This window comes from Rattus norvegicus, chromosome 2, assembly GCF_036323735.1.
Source record: "Rattus norvegicus strain BN/NHsdMcwi chromosome 2, GRCr8, whole genome shotgun sequence".
Taxonomy (NCBI): Eukaryota; Metazoa; Chordata; class Mammalia; order Rodentia; family Muridae; genus Rattus; species Rattus norvegicus.
Window position 1 is genome coordinate 64,449,677 of NC_086020.1, and position 16,318 is coordinate 64,465,994.

The following is a 16,318-nucleotide window of genomic DNA, read 5'->3' on the forward strand; positions in this document are numbered from 1 at the left end:
GATAGGCATTCAAAGGTATCCTTTCAGCAATTACCAGCTTCTGTTTACCTTCTGAATTAATTAATTTGTTTTTAGTTATTCACTTTACATCCTGCTCACCGCCCCTCTCCCTGTCACCACTTGTCAGAATCTTTTCTCCATCCTTCCTCTCTGCTTCTACTCTGAGCAGATTCCTCCCAATCCGCCCCCCCCCCCCCCGTTCCTGCATATCAAGTCTCTGAGGAGCTAGGCGCATCCTCATCCACTGAGGCCAGATAAAGCAGCCCAGCTAGAAGAAAGTATCCCACAAGCAGGCAACAGTTTTTGGAATAGCTCCTGCTCCAGTTGCTCGGGATCCACATGGATACCAAACTACACATCTGCTACACTCACCCATTTCTATAATAAATAATAGAGACAATCAAATTAAAAGTAAAAGTGAATTATTGAGGTTCATTGTTTTGGATTTTATCATCCATGATCAGTTGGTCTTGTCTGGGGAGTTCTGTGATGAACACAGCAGAACCAAGCCACACACTCATGGTAGGTTATAGGGAGAAAAGGAAAGCCCTGTCTTAGTTACTTTTCTATAGCTATGATATAACATCATGATCAAAAGCAAAGTTGAGGAGGAAGGATTGTACTTCATTTATAACTGCAATTTGTCACCTAATGGAGTCAGGCAAGAGATCAAAGAAAGGACCTAGAGGCAGGAACTGATGCAGAGGTCACGGAAAAGTGCACCTTGCCCTTGCTGGCTTACTCTTGAAGGCTTGCTTTGCTCAGTCTGCTTCCTCATATTCTCCAGGACCACCTGCTCAAGGGGAACCTCACTCCTAATGAGCTGAACCTCCCCATATCAGTCAGTAGTTAAGAAAAATACATCACCTGCCTACTAACAAGGCAGACTTAGGGATTATGTTCCCAATTGAGGTTCCCTTTCCCCAGATATCTCTAGCTTGCATCAAGTTGACATAATTCTAGACAGCACAAATACTTTTTGGTAATTTTTCCCTAAAGACGTGAAAATCCTTGCTTGCCTCTATGTTTCCACCATCTTTAAATAGCACCAGTATAGAGAACAACCTTCAACACATAGGACTTTCTGAGAGATCCAAAATCAAACTGTAGCAACCACCTTTGTGGTTACAACCTCTCTGCTTTGCTGACTTTCAATATGTCTCAATCAACTCTTAGTATTTCAAGTGTTCTTTTACTGGACAGTTTTCTCACCCAATCATCTTCCTATACATTATTCTCAGAATATCTATAGAATATCAAAAATTCCTCAGCCATGAATTCTTCGTTTAGTACTGTACCCCATTTTTAATAGGGTTATTTGGGTTTCTGGAGTCTAACTTTGTGAGTTCTTTGTATATTTTGGATATTAGCCCTCTATCAGTTGTAGGATTCGTAAAGATCTTTTCCCAATCTATGGGTTGCCATTTCGTCCTAATGACAGTGTCCTTTGCCTTAGAGAAGGTTTGCAGCTTTATGAGATCCCATTTGTCAATTCTTGATCTTACAGCACAAGCCATTGGTGTTCTGTTAAGAAAATGTTCTCCAGTGCCCATGTGTTTGAGACTCTTCCTCACTTTTTCTTCTATTAGTTTGAGTGTATCTGGTTTGATGTGGAGGTCCTTGATCCACTTGGACTTAAGCTTTGTACAGGGTGATAAGCATGGATCGATCTGCATTCTTCTACATGTTAACCTCCAGTTGAACCAGCACCATTTGCTGAAAATGCTATCTTTTTTCCATTGGATGGTTTTGACTCCTTTTGTCAAAAATCAAGTGTCCAGAGGTGTGTGGGTTCATTTCTGGGTCTTCAATTCTATTCTACTAGTCTATCTGACTGTCTCTGTACCAATATCATACAGTTTTTTCACTACTGCTCTATAATACTGTTTGAGGTCAGGGATAGTGATTTCCTCCAGAAAATTGTTGAAGATAGTTTTAGCTATCCTGGGTTTTTTGTTATTCCAGATGAATTTGCAGATTGTTCTGTCTAACTATGAGGAATTGGATTGTAATTTTGATGGGAATTGCATTGAATCTGTAGATTGCTTTTGGTAAAATGGCCATTTTTTTACTATATTAATCCTGCCAATCCATGAACATGGGAGATTTTTCCATCTTCTGAGATCTTTAATTTCTTTCTTCAGAGGCTTAAAATTTGTATCATACAGATCTTTCACTTGCTTGGTTAAAGTCACACCGAGGTATTTTATATTATTTGGTGCTATTATGAAGTGTGTCATTTCCCTAATTTCTTTCTCAGCCTGTTTATCTTTTATGTAGAGGAAGATTTATTTGTATGTAGAGACTGATTTATTTGAGTTAATTTTATACCCAGCCACTTTGCTGAAGTTGTTTATCAGGCTTAGTAGTTCTTTGGTGGAACTGAGGAATATTGAATAGCTGAGAAGCACGTAAAGAAATGATCAACATCTGTAGTCATCAGGGAAATGCAAATCAAAACAACCCTGAGTTTTCACCTCATATCAGTCAGTATGGCTAAGATCAAAAACTCAGGTGACAGCAAATGCTGTCGAGCATGTGGAGAAAGAGGAACACTCCTCCATTGTTGGTGGGATTGCAGACTGGTACAACCTCTCTGGAAATCAGTGTGGAGGTTCCTCGGAAAATTGGACATTGCACTACCTGAGGACCCAGCTATACCTCTCCTGGGCATATACACAAAACATGCTTCAACATACAACAAAGACACATGCTCCACTATGTTCATAGAAGCCTTATTTAAAATAGCCAGAAGCTGGAGAGAACCCAGATGCCCTTCAACAGAGGAATGGATACAGAAAATGTAGTACATCTATACAATGGATTACTACTCAGCTATCAAAAACAATGACTTCATGAAATTCATAGGCAAATGGATGGAACTAGAAAATATCATCCTGAGTGAGGTAACCCAATCATAGAAAAACACACATGGTATGCACTCATTGATAAGTGGCTATTAGCCCAAATGCTTGAATTACCCAAGATGCACAGACCATATGAAACTCAAGAAGGATGATCAAAATGTAGATGCTTTACTCCTTCTTTAAAAAGGGGAACAAAAATATCCATAAGAAGAGATAGGGAGGCAAAGTTTAGACCAGAGACTGAAGGATCAGCCATTCAGAGCCTGCCTCACATGTGGCATATATATCCACCAAAACTAGATAAGATAGATGAAGCTAAGAAGTGCATGCTGACAGTAATCAGATTTAGATCTCTCGTGCGAGACACAGCCAGAACATGTCAAATACAGAGGCAAATTCCAGCAGCAAACCACTGAACTGAGAACGAGACCCCCATTCTCAGTATTAGAGAAAGGACTGAAAGAGCTCAAGGGGCTTGTGACCCCATAAGAACAACAATGCCAACAAACCATAGCTCCCAGGGACTAAACCACTACCCAATGGACTGACCCAGGGCTCCAACTGCACACGTAGCAGTGAATAGCCTTGTTGGGGCACCAGTGGAAGGGGAAGCCCTTGGTCCCGCCAAGGTTGGACCCTTAGTGTAGGGGATTGTTGGGGTTGGTGGTAAGGGGGGGTGGATGGTGAGGGGAACACCCATATAGAAGGAGAGGGGGAGGAGTTAGGGGGCTGATGGATAGGAAACCAGGAAAGGGAATAACATTTGAATGTAAATAAGAAATACCCAATTTAATAAAAATGGAAGAAAAAAATGCCCAGAGGCAACAAATTCAATGAGGAGGCCAGGAAGAATTCTGCCCAAAGTAGTTCAGCAGGAACCCAGTCTTACCACCTTCTCGAGATCTGATGTCTAGTGAAGAATGCATTGCTGCCGTTTTAAGTTGTCCATTTGTGCTTGTCAAAAATAACTTTGTAAACTAAACATAACACATTAATATAAATAGATAAATAAATATGCTAAAAAGAAGAATATCAAAAATTCTGTAGCCAGTAACAACTATGACCAGGCCTGCTCATGTTATAATAGACTGTTTAACATCTTGGACTAGAGAAGCTACTGCAACAATTCCAGTTTGTTCCTTTCACTGTTAGAAGGACCCTGTCCTCTCAACACAAGTCAAGTGCTTATAATCTAGGTTGGGACAATTTTGTGGGATTGCTCAAGTTTGTTGCTGATTGAGCACATAGAGCCAAGATTCTACCCAGACAGGGACCCACTCTACCTTTACTTTAGCATTTATCCTACACTTCTTTCATCCACTGTTGCCTTACAAATAATACCATCTCTTCTATGACTTGTTGCATCTGAGCATATCCAGTCTTGAAAGACTTAACCAGTCAGTAAAACTTTTGTCCAGGATGCAATGCGTGAGACTGAGAACCTCGATTCTCCCCAGTGTGCAAGCTCTCCATTGGGTATTTATAGAAAGCACACTCCCAACTCTTATGTAGGGGAGGAGAATTTCTTGGGCTCCCACAGTAGTAGGATTACACATTGCTACATATTTAAAAAGATCAAGTGCCATCCATTCTGTGAGTCAGGGCTCTCTAGGGTAGCAGAAGCTACATAAAGAATACATTTCATTAAGGATTTACTGGATGAGATTGGCAATGATGATATATGATAATGTGATTCAAGAGGGGTGGAAATGTCCAAAAGGCCATGCTTAGCTTCCTTGTGTTTAATTTGGGATTGGGTTATTTGGTTTTCCTTTGGGTTATGAGATACTCCAATCTCATCTGCTGCATAAGTTGTTCTTTCTTACAACTATTAATTTATGCAATCTATAACCAAGGCATCTTTTGATCTCTTGAAATTGTGTATGTGAAAGTGTGTGGGGATAGACAGATCACACACATGCATTTGTGTATAGATGCATTATCTTCATCTCCCTATAATAGACAAAAAATGAAATACACTGACAGAGATTTGTGCCTGTGCCTGGGTGCTCATGGTCATTCTGGAATTGTACAGACAGACACGTTCTCATGTCTCTTACTGTAGGATATAAGCACATCTGCACTGCATCCAGGAAGGCATACTTTTAAATCACTATTGTTATGTGTGTGCATACAAATATATTTAAGACTATGTGGTAACCGTTCCTCTGATCTGCTGAAACGCATCATCATCACAAAACATGGCTGGTTTATATATTCCACATTATGAATAAAGCTCCATTCTCTGCTTGTGTATTGCTTTTGTTTTTCTTAAATCTCTTGCTCAAAAGTAGATTGGTTGGAAATGAATTATGAATAATAAGAAAAATACCGTGCTATATTTTCCTGTTTGTTTCTTCTCACTCTCATTGGCCCAGCTACATCTTGACTGGATCATTGTCTAACTGTGCATCTCATGTGCAAAATTGTTTGAAAGTGTTGTCCTGTTGAAGAGAGGAAAGTATTTAGCAACCTCTTATTTTAAGGTATTTATGTCTTATTAAGTTTTTCATATCAAAACATTGTAATCATTTTGGGTAATGCTATTTTGATTAATCTTTCAATATTATGAGTCTTTTAAAAAACAGATTAATTTGCTGCTGATTCGGTGGTATTTTGTTTCTTATCCCTATTTATTTTCATCAGATATAATTAACGAAGTAATAATAGTTTAGCCTAATTTGTTTTTCCTTTTAAAACACAAATTTAAGGCATTTCTAAGTAATGATAATTATGACATTATGAAGAAGAATGGATGTGTTCGCCTCATATTTAGGGGTGCTTTGAAGCTGTACAGAGTGTCCAGGTTGACTTACTATGTCTCTTTTGCAAGAGAATCCACAGAACCCATAGTTTCATGAGAGAAACCGTAGGGTCTGCATTTTCTGCAGTAAGAGTTTCACTTTTGCTACTGCATGTTCTATTATATGAGAGCTAGGATGATTGGGTAAGACACCCGGAGAACTGTTGCTAAAACATCCCCATTCCTAGCATGAAGAACAGTGAAAGGCACTCGCTTATTTTTCCTCAGACCTCAATGCATTCTAGAGCATGTCTTCAATAAGAGTCACAGTCCCTCAGAGAGTGAGCCAGCTTTTGATCCTTTAGAGTTGTATAGCAGATAGTTTGAATCTAAGTAATACCTTTGAATTTTTGCCTATGTTCATAAATAAAGAGTTTTTAGAATTTTAAAGGATGGTGATATAAGATCAATGTTCAAGTTGCCAATGTTCTTGGGAATTTTTAAAACAAAACAGAAGTTTCTCCCTTTCAGATATCCAGGCCCACAAACAGCATGCTAACATTTTTCTTGGATGTTACAAAACACAACAATTTCCTCATCAAACATGTAAATTCAGTGTTAAAATTGTTAAGTACGGTTGAAAACTCACAAGTATCCTGTTATAAATATTCCATGCCCTCATGCATTCAATTTCTCTTTCTGCTCACATGGTTATCAGAATATCTGGCTGTGAGTCATGCTTTAGTAACATTGACTTAAGTCTTTTTCTGTTATTTTAGTTTTTAATCACTTCATAGTTTTATCCAACTTATTATTGTTATTTACTCTGCATTCACAGTCCTTTAAGCTTTTCTAAATAAACTAGGAATTCAGTGCTTGGCCTCTGAAGATAGGCCAAATTCTGTATTAAAACCAAAGGACTAATTGTTATTGAATGCACATATGTATGTTTTTATACATACATACATACATACATACATACATACACACATATATAAACACACACACACACACACACATATATATATATATGCTGTATACACAGATGTATATAACATTATCAGTCTGCATAATGTTTCTTGTTTCTGTGATTTCAGGGCTTTTCATTTGGTGCTGGGCAACCAGATGGTGTACTCTTCCCTGGGGAGTCCCATCCCCAGTTTTTCTCAGTTGTCCATAGTTCTTTGTATGGGGTTGAGGCCTTATGGGCTTTTCTTTGTCCACATTGATATGTTCATTGGAAGGAGAGTGGGAGGGGTAATAGAGAGTTTGGAGGGAGAAAAGGAATGGAGAAATACTCTAATTATATTATAATCTCAAAAATAAAATAAAAGTTTTTAAGAGAACAAAGACACTGGGACTGACGTAAATGTTAAATTCTCATTGTCTTGGTTTTACAATTTGTTCCTGTTTGTCCTTTGATGTACTATAATACAATAAAAGTAGTGTTTGCCATACAGTGGAGATAATCCCTCAAAATGTGTAAAATTTTAATTTCTATTGAAAGTATTGTCCTTGAAGTTTATAAGGCCATTTCCATGGAAATAATTTATAAAAGAAATGGGACTGTGGCAAAAGATTAAGGAATTGACTACTTGAAAAAGATGCCACAAGCTTATTTTTATTGATCACATTCTTATGGTTTCTATGTAATTTTTAATTAGAGTAAACCACTGAAAATACAATATTCTGTTTTTTCCCACCCTGAAAGATTTGGTTCTGTTTTGACCCTTTCAACTTATAAATGGACAACATATTCTACAGAGAGTTTAGAAAAGTCAAATCTGTGATGATCTGTCCTTCACACAACAAGTAAGTTATTTTCTGGAAAATATAACTTAAAGAAGAGGTATTCGAACAGTGGTATACCACTGCCATTTTGTGCCTATGAGGTATTAAATAAAACCCTCAGTGTAGGACACAGTTTTTCTTCCTATGAAGTGACTGGTTAGAGCATCTCCAGAGACACTCAAATCAATGCAGGCTTATTGCTATTGCTCTTTATTACCAATTATAATTATATGGTATTATCCCAATGCTGAGGACACCATACTACAGGTCCATCTTGAAATTTCTCATCTTCATGAGACCAGAAAACTCACTCCCTGATGGCTAGTTTCATAGAACTGGAGAGTTCTATTCAGCTTGCCAGGAAACAAAAGACTTCAGTGGTTTTACCCAGGGTTGGCACTTGGATGCTGAAACACTGACCTGCTAGATAAGATGTGTCCACTGGTATAACAGCTAGGATATTTTTGCAGTTAACCAGCTGCTCTCTTGATTGGATTTAAGGCCTGTTCTACAATCATGGTCAAAAACCAGTCATAAGCTCTAGGGGAGAACCTATTTATTTTACTTTAATGAATGGCGGTATTGTCAAACTTCCCACTGAATATTTATGCTCATCTCCATCCATCTGTGCTATGCTCAGCCTTGATCAGGAATGGGTATTGGTTAATGTACCGACTTCAGACTCTTTGGTACTTCTTTAGACTCAGTCATTTAAATGACTAGGAATAAGGGACTATGTCTATTTAGCTGAAGATGAAATATCTCTATCAGCTGCCTCCACCAAAGCTCAGGCAAGATCACTGAAGAGGGGAAGGAGAAAAACACATGAGTTTGAGGATAGTTAGGAATGTTATGAAGTGCTCTTCTCTAGACATGACATGGTTGTTGCACACATGAATTCACAGAAGCTGTGGCTACATGTACAGGGCACACTAAGATCAAACCAGGTAAAAATCTGAGCATGGGTGGAGGAGGACTTCCAGAGACCCTACCCCTAGCAGACGAGCAGAGGATGGTGGTGGTAAGGAGAGTCCGTTTTTGTTAAAGGATAACTGTAAGTTCATTCACAGTTAATGATTCTAATGCACACACAGATAGAACAAACTGGATTCATTTGTAAATTGATGAATACAAATAATAATAAAACCCTCACAAAATACGATGGGAGAGTTCTAGAGAACTCTGGAGAAGGTAGATGTGATCAAGAAACATTGTATGTATGCATGGAATACTCAATGACTAAATCAAAGTGTTATTTTAAAAATGGAGATGCTACTAATACCTACTTTATTTGGTTGTTAGGAAAATTAAGTGAGATGGATTATATGGAGCGCTTGAGTGCCTGGCAGATCAAAAACCCTGCAGAAACCATTTTTACTAAAACTACACTAAGGCAAGATGGAGTTGATTTATTTTCAAACTATCCTAACATTTAATTCACAAAATATAGAAGTGGCATAAAATGTTTTTTGAAATCTGTTACTATTTTTCTTTTGTTAATGATGTTTTTGATCTTAGAAGAAGATAATGACCTAAGTGTTAAGAACTGTTATGGAAGATGAGTAGAGCATGTAACTGTTAAATATACCCAAATAATTCATCAGTTAATTTTGCAAGATAAATATAAAATGATTGGATATTTTTATTACTGTCAACATGAGTATTTAAAATATTGATTAACACAAATGTCTTTCCTTAAGTTTCAGGTGTTTGTAAGTACAGTATGTGTGTGCTCTTTCTCTTTCCATCTCCCCTCCCTCCCTCCCTCTGTCCCTCCCTCCGTCCCTCCCTCCCACCATCCTTTCCTCCCTCTTTCCCTTGCTTTCTCCCTCCTACTCTTTCTGCCTGCCTATTTTGTGGACTGATACTGTGAGAACTAACCCGGAAGTACACTTTGACCACACAACAGATCTGCTGACTACCCTTGGTCTGGAGCTTCCCACCCTTTACAACCAAGAAAAATAACTGTTTACTCTTGGTTTCACCAGCAGATGGTGTCAGGTTCAATGGCCTCAGGTGACCAATAGAATATCATGAAGTTAGGAAATAAAAAACTGTCTGTTAATTCATCAAGGTTTTGCCCAACAACAACATATAATTTATTTCTCCATTACTTAAATGTATTGCGGTTTTTCCAAACTGAGAATTCAGCGACTTCTGTGAATTACATTGGGGGGGGGGGTTGCAGTAGAGAGAGGAAGACGCGGGTTGGCAATGTCCATGCCCTTTTAATCCCATTCAGGAAGCATTTGCTTAGTCTCTCTCAATGCTATCACAGCTAACATTTGTGTGTGTTTGCTTTCTTTATCTCAGCTCCGGTAAATCCATGAAAAACAGATGAAAGTCAAATCTTTCATTATTCCTAAATCCGTGATTATGACATGTTTCCTCACAATGTGTCCCCAAAGAGCGTGAGAAGCATCTGTAACCACACACAGGTTACGGTGTTGCTCCCTCAGTAGCGTTTTGCCCATATGGAGCTTAATTTTGTAAACTACCTATAACTAGGTATAAAATTCAAACCGAAAATAGCAATTTATCACAAGTGTCCAGCTGGCTTCTCTTTCTAAGTGGTTATTTCCTAATCTGAAACCCAGCCATTTACTGCCCACTTCCATTTTTTGAGCTATAAAATCAATAATAAGTAGCAAAAACATTCCCTTGAGAGAAGAGCCAGGCATTCCAACTGGGAAGAACTAATGAAGGGCAAGGCCACAGACTTGTGTGCTTGGATTTTAAAATAAAAAACAAAATGTGGAAAAGGGGGAGTTGTTCTCTGCGTTAGATTGATCAATAATTCTCCCTAAATGTTCTTTAAATCAAACCTTTAGAGAAAGATATTTGCAATTAGTGTAATCTTAGGAAGATATTTGTGAATTTTGCAGAAGTATTGATCTTGCTGCAAGATGTTTTAGCATTATCTGTCTAAACTACACATTTTTAACCCTTCTCAAGTTAGAATCTTGAAATGTTCCTTGTAATTTTGAAAAAACTTTTTTTTCCTCTGAGAAAGTACATTACCTTGGAAATCATTAACCATACAACTGTGATGACTAGAAATATGCTAAGCTATGGAAAGCCAGTTCTTACCTGACAGCTGCTTGACTATAAATATATGAGCATGTACACACACACACACACATAGGTTAATATGGGTGTATGTACATGCCTTTGTATTGGTATACATTTACATTTGCATATGCACTTAACATATGGGCAGCACATACATACAAGTACACATAAAATTCTGCAAGTTGTTTGATGACAGAGTATCTTTTATAGATTTGTGCTGTTTAATTTTTCTCTACAAGGGTATTAATATTCAAGTGAAGTAACCACTCTATGAAAATGGAAACTTTTGTGTAATCCTCTGGTTTATAGCATTTATCAAATTCTTTGTCCTTAAGAGCTCAAATGCTAGTTGATAAACGTTAAGTGTAAAACCTATGAGACTATAGGGGAATATTGGTCCTTGTAACACATTTGCATCTCATAGAATTCTGTTCCTTGAAAACGGCATGATGGCCGATTCTCATTTTGCAGGTGGAAATCGCATACAGAGAGAAGTTTAACTAAGATCATGCTGCTAATATATGTTTTGCTAGAATTTGAACTAAAAGGGGATCAAATTCTGAGGCTTTGACTTTTTCATTACATAACTCTGACTTCCATAATAAAAATCCATGCAATAGAATTAAATGTATCAGAAAGGAACCTGCAATTAAAAAACAATTGAGTACAATAGACAGTAAATTAGTCATATCTGGACTGATTGGTGAAATTTTCACGGAAGAACAATTTGATTACGCCCTAAAATTAGATTAGGTTAATTAAAAAAAAGAAATGTTTTAATGTGAAAAATTTGGAAAACCAGACATCACAAAATGTGTAAGAGGAGAAAATAGAAAAAATAATTAGCTACAGGGTAGAGCTGAAGATGACATTTTGGAGAATTTGTTGAAAATGTTGACGAGCCAAATTCAAGAGACCTTTAATAGAAGTCCGTGAGGTTTAAACAAGAACTTGGGAAAAACACTAAATAAGTGCTTTTTATTAAGTTAATTCACAATGTAGGCCTTGGACCATAGTGATGACTTTTAGTGTAAACATTTGTACAATGATAGCAGTGCGCAGTCTGCTGAAGTTATACAATACAGGCAAAGCTTAAAGTTGAGGAACTTCAAATGTGAGATAAAGAAGAACTATTCACATAGGAGTCAAATTATTTTCTCTGGTACCTAAGATCCTAAGCCCTGTACAGTGTGGAGAGATTGTGTTTCTTTCTGTGTACAAGGCATCTGTTGTTTACGTAGGCTCACATATCTACTTCCTCAAACATTTGTTTCCTTACAAGGAAAATTTTTAAAATTCTTCTAGCATTGGGAACTCTAGAAGAACAGGGTTAGCAATCATCCTACTGTGTAACTGATTCCCGAATGTGCTTTTCTTGTCTAAATATCTCCATATCCATCGATCAGCCTTTCCATCTCCTCTGCCCACTGCTCTTCTCATTCTCTGGTAACTGCTGTTCCATTCCCAGGTGCTGCAAAATCCAGGTTTATAATAGACTTTTACTACGAGTGAGATCACATTGTACTTGCCTACTTTTCTTGCTTTATTTATACCTCACACAATGATCTTCAGTTCCATTCACGTTATTGACAAATGTTTGATGCCCATTTCATGGTTGTATAAGTAGATGATCTGTTTACCAAGATAGTAGAAAATTAAGATTGCTTTTATTTCTCAGCTGGTATTAGCAGCGCTGCAATGTATGTGGGAGAACAAATACCTCTTCCACACATTTGTTTCCCTCTTTTTAGTTATATACCCCAGAGGAGCATAGCTGAAGATCAGATACTAGTTCTCCTTTTACCTTTTGCCTTCCTTGTTGGGTGAGGTGATGTAATTCTATTTTCCTTTGCATTTCTCTAGTAACTAGGGATGCTGAGCATTTTTTGTATATGCTATTCTATTAAGGCCTGTTACCCATTTGAATGAATAATTTATTATTATTACTATTGCTATTATTGTTATTTCTTGTGTCAAGGATTTACATGTCTTTATGTACTTTGATATGATTTTTCTTGTCAGATATTTGGTTTGTAAGCATTTTCTCTTTTTCAGTATATTTCTCTCTGTTGATTGAGTTTTGTTTTGTTTGCCCCTTTTTGTAGACTTAAGGTTGCAATCCAAGCCAAAATGCCAATAACATTCTTCAGAGGTATCTAAAAAATAATATTAAAATATGCATCAGGTCATAAAAAAATTGAATAAGCAAGGTGATCTTGAATAAGGACAAAACAGGAGATATTCCACCATCTGACTTCAAAATACACCACAAAACTGTGGTCACAGCAATGACATAGAATTGGCATAGACACAGACACCTACCTATGGGCCCAAAAGAGAACAAAAAAGTGAACTGACAGATGCATAGGATGCCAATAAACACTCCTAGTAAGTATAATAATTTCAGTAAGTACTATTGACAAAATAGATACCCATTTGAAGAAGAATGGAACCGAACCTTTAGAAGCTAAATCAGTTGCTGGAATAATCTGCATCTCATACAGGAGAACAAAACTATTCACTATTCTAAAAGCACATGCCCATGAAACATCATGTAAGTAGTGGTGCAGGCCAAAGCAAACGGGTTGATAGGCAGAGTTACAAAACAAAGAAGGCACAAGTGCGTAAGGGAAGCAATAATTGGCTCTGTGAAATAGGTGAGGCAGAAGGTTCAGCTAGTTTTAGTTGGTGTTGGCTTGAATACTGAACTAGGCCAAAGGATTCTGATTGCATAGCAGGAAACATCTTTCTAGAGAGCACAGCTTGTCAGTGGTTAAGAATCAAAGGAAGGGCCAACCAGCAACTGCTCCACCTGGGGATCCATCATGTCTGCAGACACCAAACTCAACACTGTCGCTGTGGTCAAGAGGTACTTGCTGACAGGAACCTAGTGTGGCAGTTCCTGAGAAAGTCCAGCCAGTAACTGATCAATGCAGATGTGGATGCTTGGAGCCAACCATCAGACTGAGAGATGGGGGAGCTTATGGAAGGTCTGGAGGACTGGAAGGGGATTGCAACCCCATTGGAAGAACACAGTAAGCAAGCCTGACCACCCAGTTCTTCCAGAGGCTAGACCACCAACCATGCAGTGTAGTTGGAGGAGATCCAGGGCTCCAGATTCGTATGTAGCAGAGGATGGCCTTGTCTGACAGCAACTTGAGGGGAAGCCCTTGGTCCCAGGCAAGCTTGATGCCCCAGTGTAGGGGAATGCTAGAGTAGTGCAGTGGGAGAGGGTAGGTGGGTGGGGGAGCACTCTCATATAGACAAAGGGGAGGGGGAAGGCCAGATGTGGGATGGGGGTGGTGGCGGAGGGGTAATCAGGAAGTGGAATATCATTTGAGATGTAAATGAATGGAATGTTCAATAAAAAATTAAAAAAATGAAATGTAATATGATGTTCCATGTTACGACAATGTATTACATGTTTCAAACTTTGGAGTGAATGATATGATGCACTGTTTGAGCAGTGAATTCCCTTCATTCTCTTTTAAATGGCAAAAAATAAAGAAGCACACCAATAAGATGAAGATGTTGTAATCTAATGTTTCATATACTTAGAATATATATGTGGTTTTTATAGATATTACAAAATATGATTTTTTATTTACAACCAAAGCCATTAGGAAGAATAATTGTATCTCTTAATCTTTGTAACAAATTCTATCAAAGATATCATTTACTTAACTTTAGAAAATCTTTCAAATATTTGATTGATAAGGTTAGTATATATTTAAATTTTGTGAGTATAAAATTTGGTATTTGGAATGAATATGTTATATAAACACTGTCCTTGTACTTATAAATATACATGCATCATATACAAACATGGTAAAAAGTAATGCATTGAGTTCTTGTCTATGTATGGAGAGGATATTTCACTGAAAGAGAAAATATGTGAATTATTTTGGGATTTAACTCACTTTAAGATTTTATTACACATAGTTCAATGAAGTAGTTAAAGAAAATGTATTTAGGCTCTCTGCTCTTCCCTGTTCCAGAGATAGCCACATCTTCTCGTGCAGGGCCAGCCTCGTCTCATAAACAAGATGGTGAAGGTTGGTGTGAACGGATTTGGCTGTATTGGGCACCTGGTTACCAGGGCTGCCTTTTGCTCTGCATCTGGCACAGTGGACATTGTTGCCATCAACGACCCCTTCATTGACCTCAACTACATGGTCTACATGTTCCAGGATGACTCTACCCATGGCAAGTTCAACGGCACAGTCAAGGCTGAGAATGGGAAGCTTGTCATCAACAGGAAGCCCATCACCATCTTCCAGGAGCGAGATCCTGCTAACATCAAATGGGGTGATGCTGGTGCTGAGTATGTCGTGGTCTCCTGGCGTCTTCACCACCATGAAGAAGGCTGGGGCTCACTTGAAGGGTGGAGCCAAAAGGGTCATCATTTCCACTCCTTCAGCTGATGCCCCCATGTTTGTGATGGGCGTGAACCACGAGAAATATGACAACTCCCTTAAGATTGTCAGCAATGTATCCTGCACCACCAACTGCTTAGCCCCCCTGGCCAAGGTCATCCATGACAACTTTGGCATCGTGGACGGGCTCATGACCACAGTCCATGCCATCACTGCCACTGTGGATGGCCTCTCTGGAAAGCTGTGGCGTGATGGCCATGGGGCAGCCCAGAATATCATCCCTGCATCCACTGGCGCTGCCAAGGCTGTGGGCAAGGTCATTCCAGAGCTGAATGAGAAACTCACTGGCATGGCCTTCCGTGTTCCTATCCCCAATGTATCCGTTGTGGATCTGACATGCCACCTGGAGAAACCTGCCAAGTATAATGACATCAAGAAGGTGGTGAAGCAGGCGTCTGAGGGTCCACTAAAGGGCATCCTGGGCTACACCGAGGACCAGGTTGTCTCCTGCGACTTCAACAGCAACTCCCACTCTTCCACCTTTGATGCTGGGGCTGGCATTGCTCTCAATGACAACTTTGTAAAGCTCATTTACTGGTATGACAATGAATATGGCTACAGCAACAGGGGGGTGGACCTCATGGCCTACATGGCCTCCAAGGAGTAAGAAACCCTGGACCACCCACCCCAGCCCAGCAAGGATACTGAGAGCAAGAGAGAGGCCCTCAGTTGCTGAGGAGTCCCCATCCCAACTCAGCCCCCAACACTGAGCATCTCCCTCACAATTCCACCCCAGACCCCATAATAACAGGAGGGGCCTAGGGAGCCCTCCCTTCTCTCTTGAATACCATCAATAAAGTTCGCTGAACCCCCCACCCCGAAAAAAGAAAAAAAATGTATTTGAAGATGTTAGTCAACTCCTCTCTTTTCTAAAAGGTTATGATACGTTGTGTTTGCTCCTTGATTTTTCACTTTCTAAGGAAAAGTACAAACTTCAGAAATGAAAACATCACCACATTGCACATTAAATGAATCAAGATAGTGCAGTTTCAAGAGTTTCTGCATTTGGTTATGTGCTCCTACTTTTCCTGGGAAAAGAACTTGATGATCTTGAGCTGTTCTAGACTCCACACCCCATTGGCTTTGCTAGAAGAGCAGAGAGCTAATGTCTAGCAAGGATCTTAGGTGTGTCTTGTGTAAATATAGTTTCACAGGTTATGTTAGAACGTTCTGAATTGAATAACGAATGTGATGTGTAGGCCTAAGTAATACTGGTTAATCAATAAAGAAATTTATGTATACACTTCTCAAACTGCTGTTGAGAAAATGAAATTTCCTGCAAGGCTCTTCATTCTAGCACAATAGAGAGGTATCTACCAAATCAATCTAGTTTGCTCTATTGTGTTTGATTTTTTAAAGAAATGGCTGTGAAGTTTTCTCTGTATAGACAAGTAAACAGTTAGTTCAAT

The 16,318-nt window shown here is 38.7% G+C and overlaps 1 pseudogene; it reads left to right on the forward strand.

Moving 5' to 3' along the window:
* The first annotated feature begins 14,491 nt into the window (after positions 1 to 14,491).
* Positions 14,492 to 15,720, forward strand: LOC108350230 (glyceraldehyde-3-phosphate dehydrogenase pseudogene; annotated as a pseudogene).
* Positions 15,721 to 16,318: the final 598 nt, after the last annotated feature.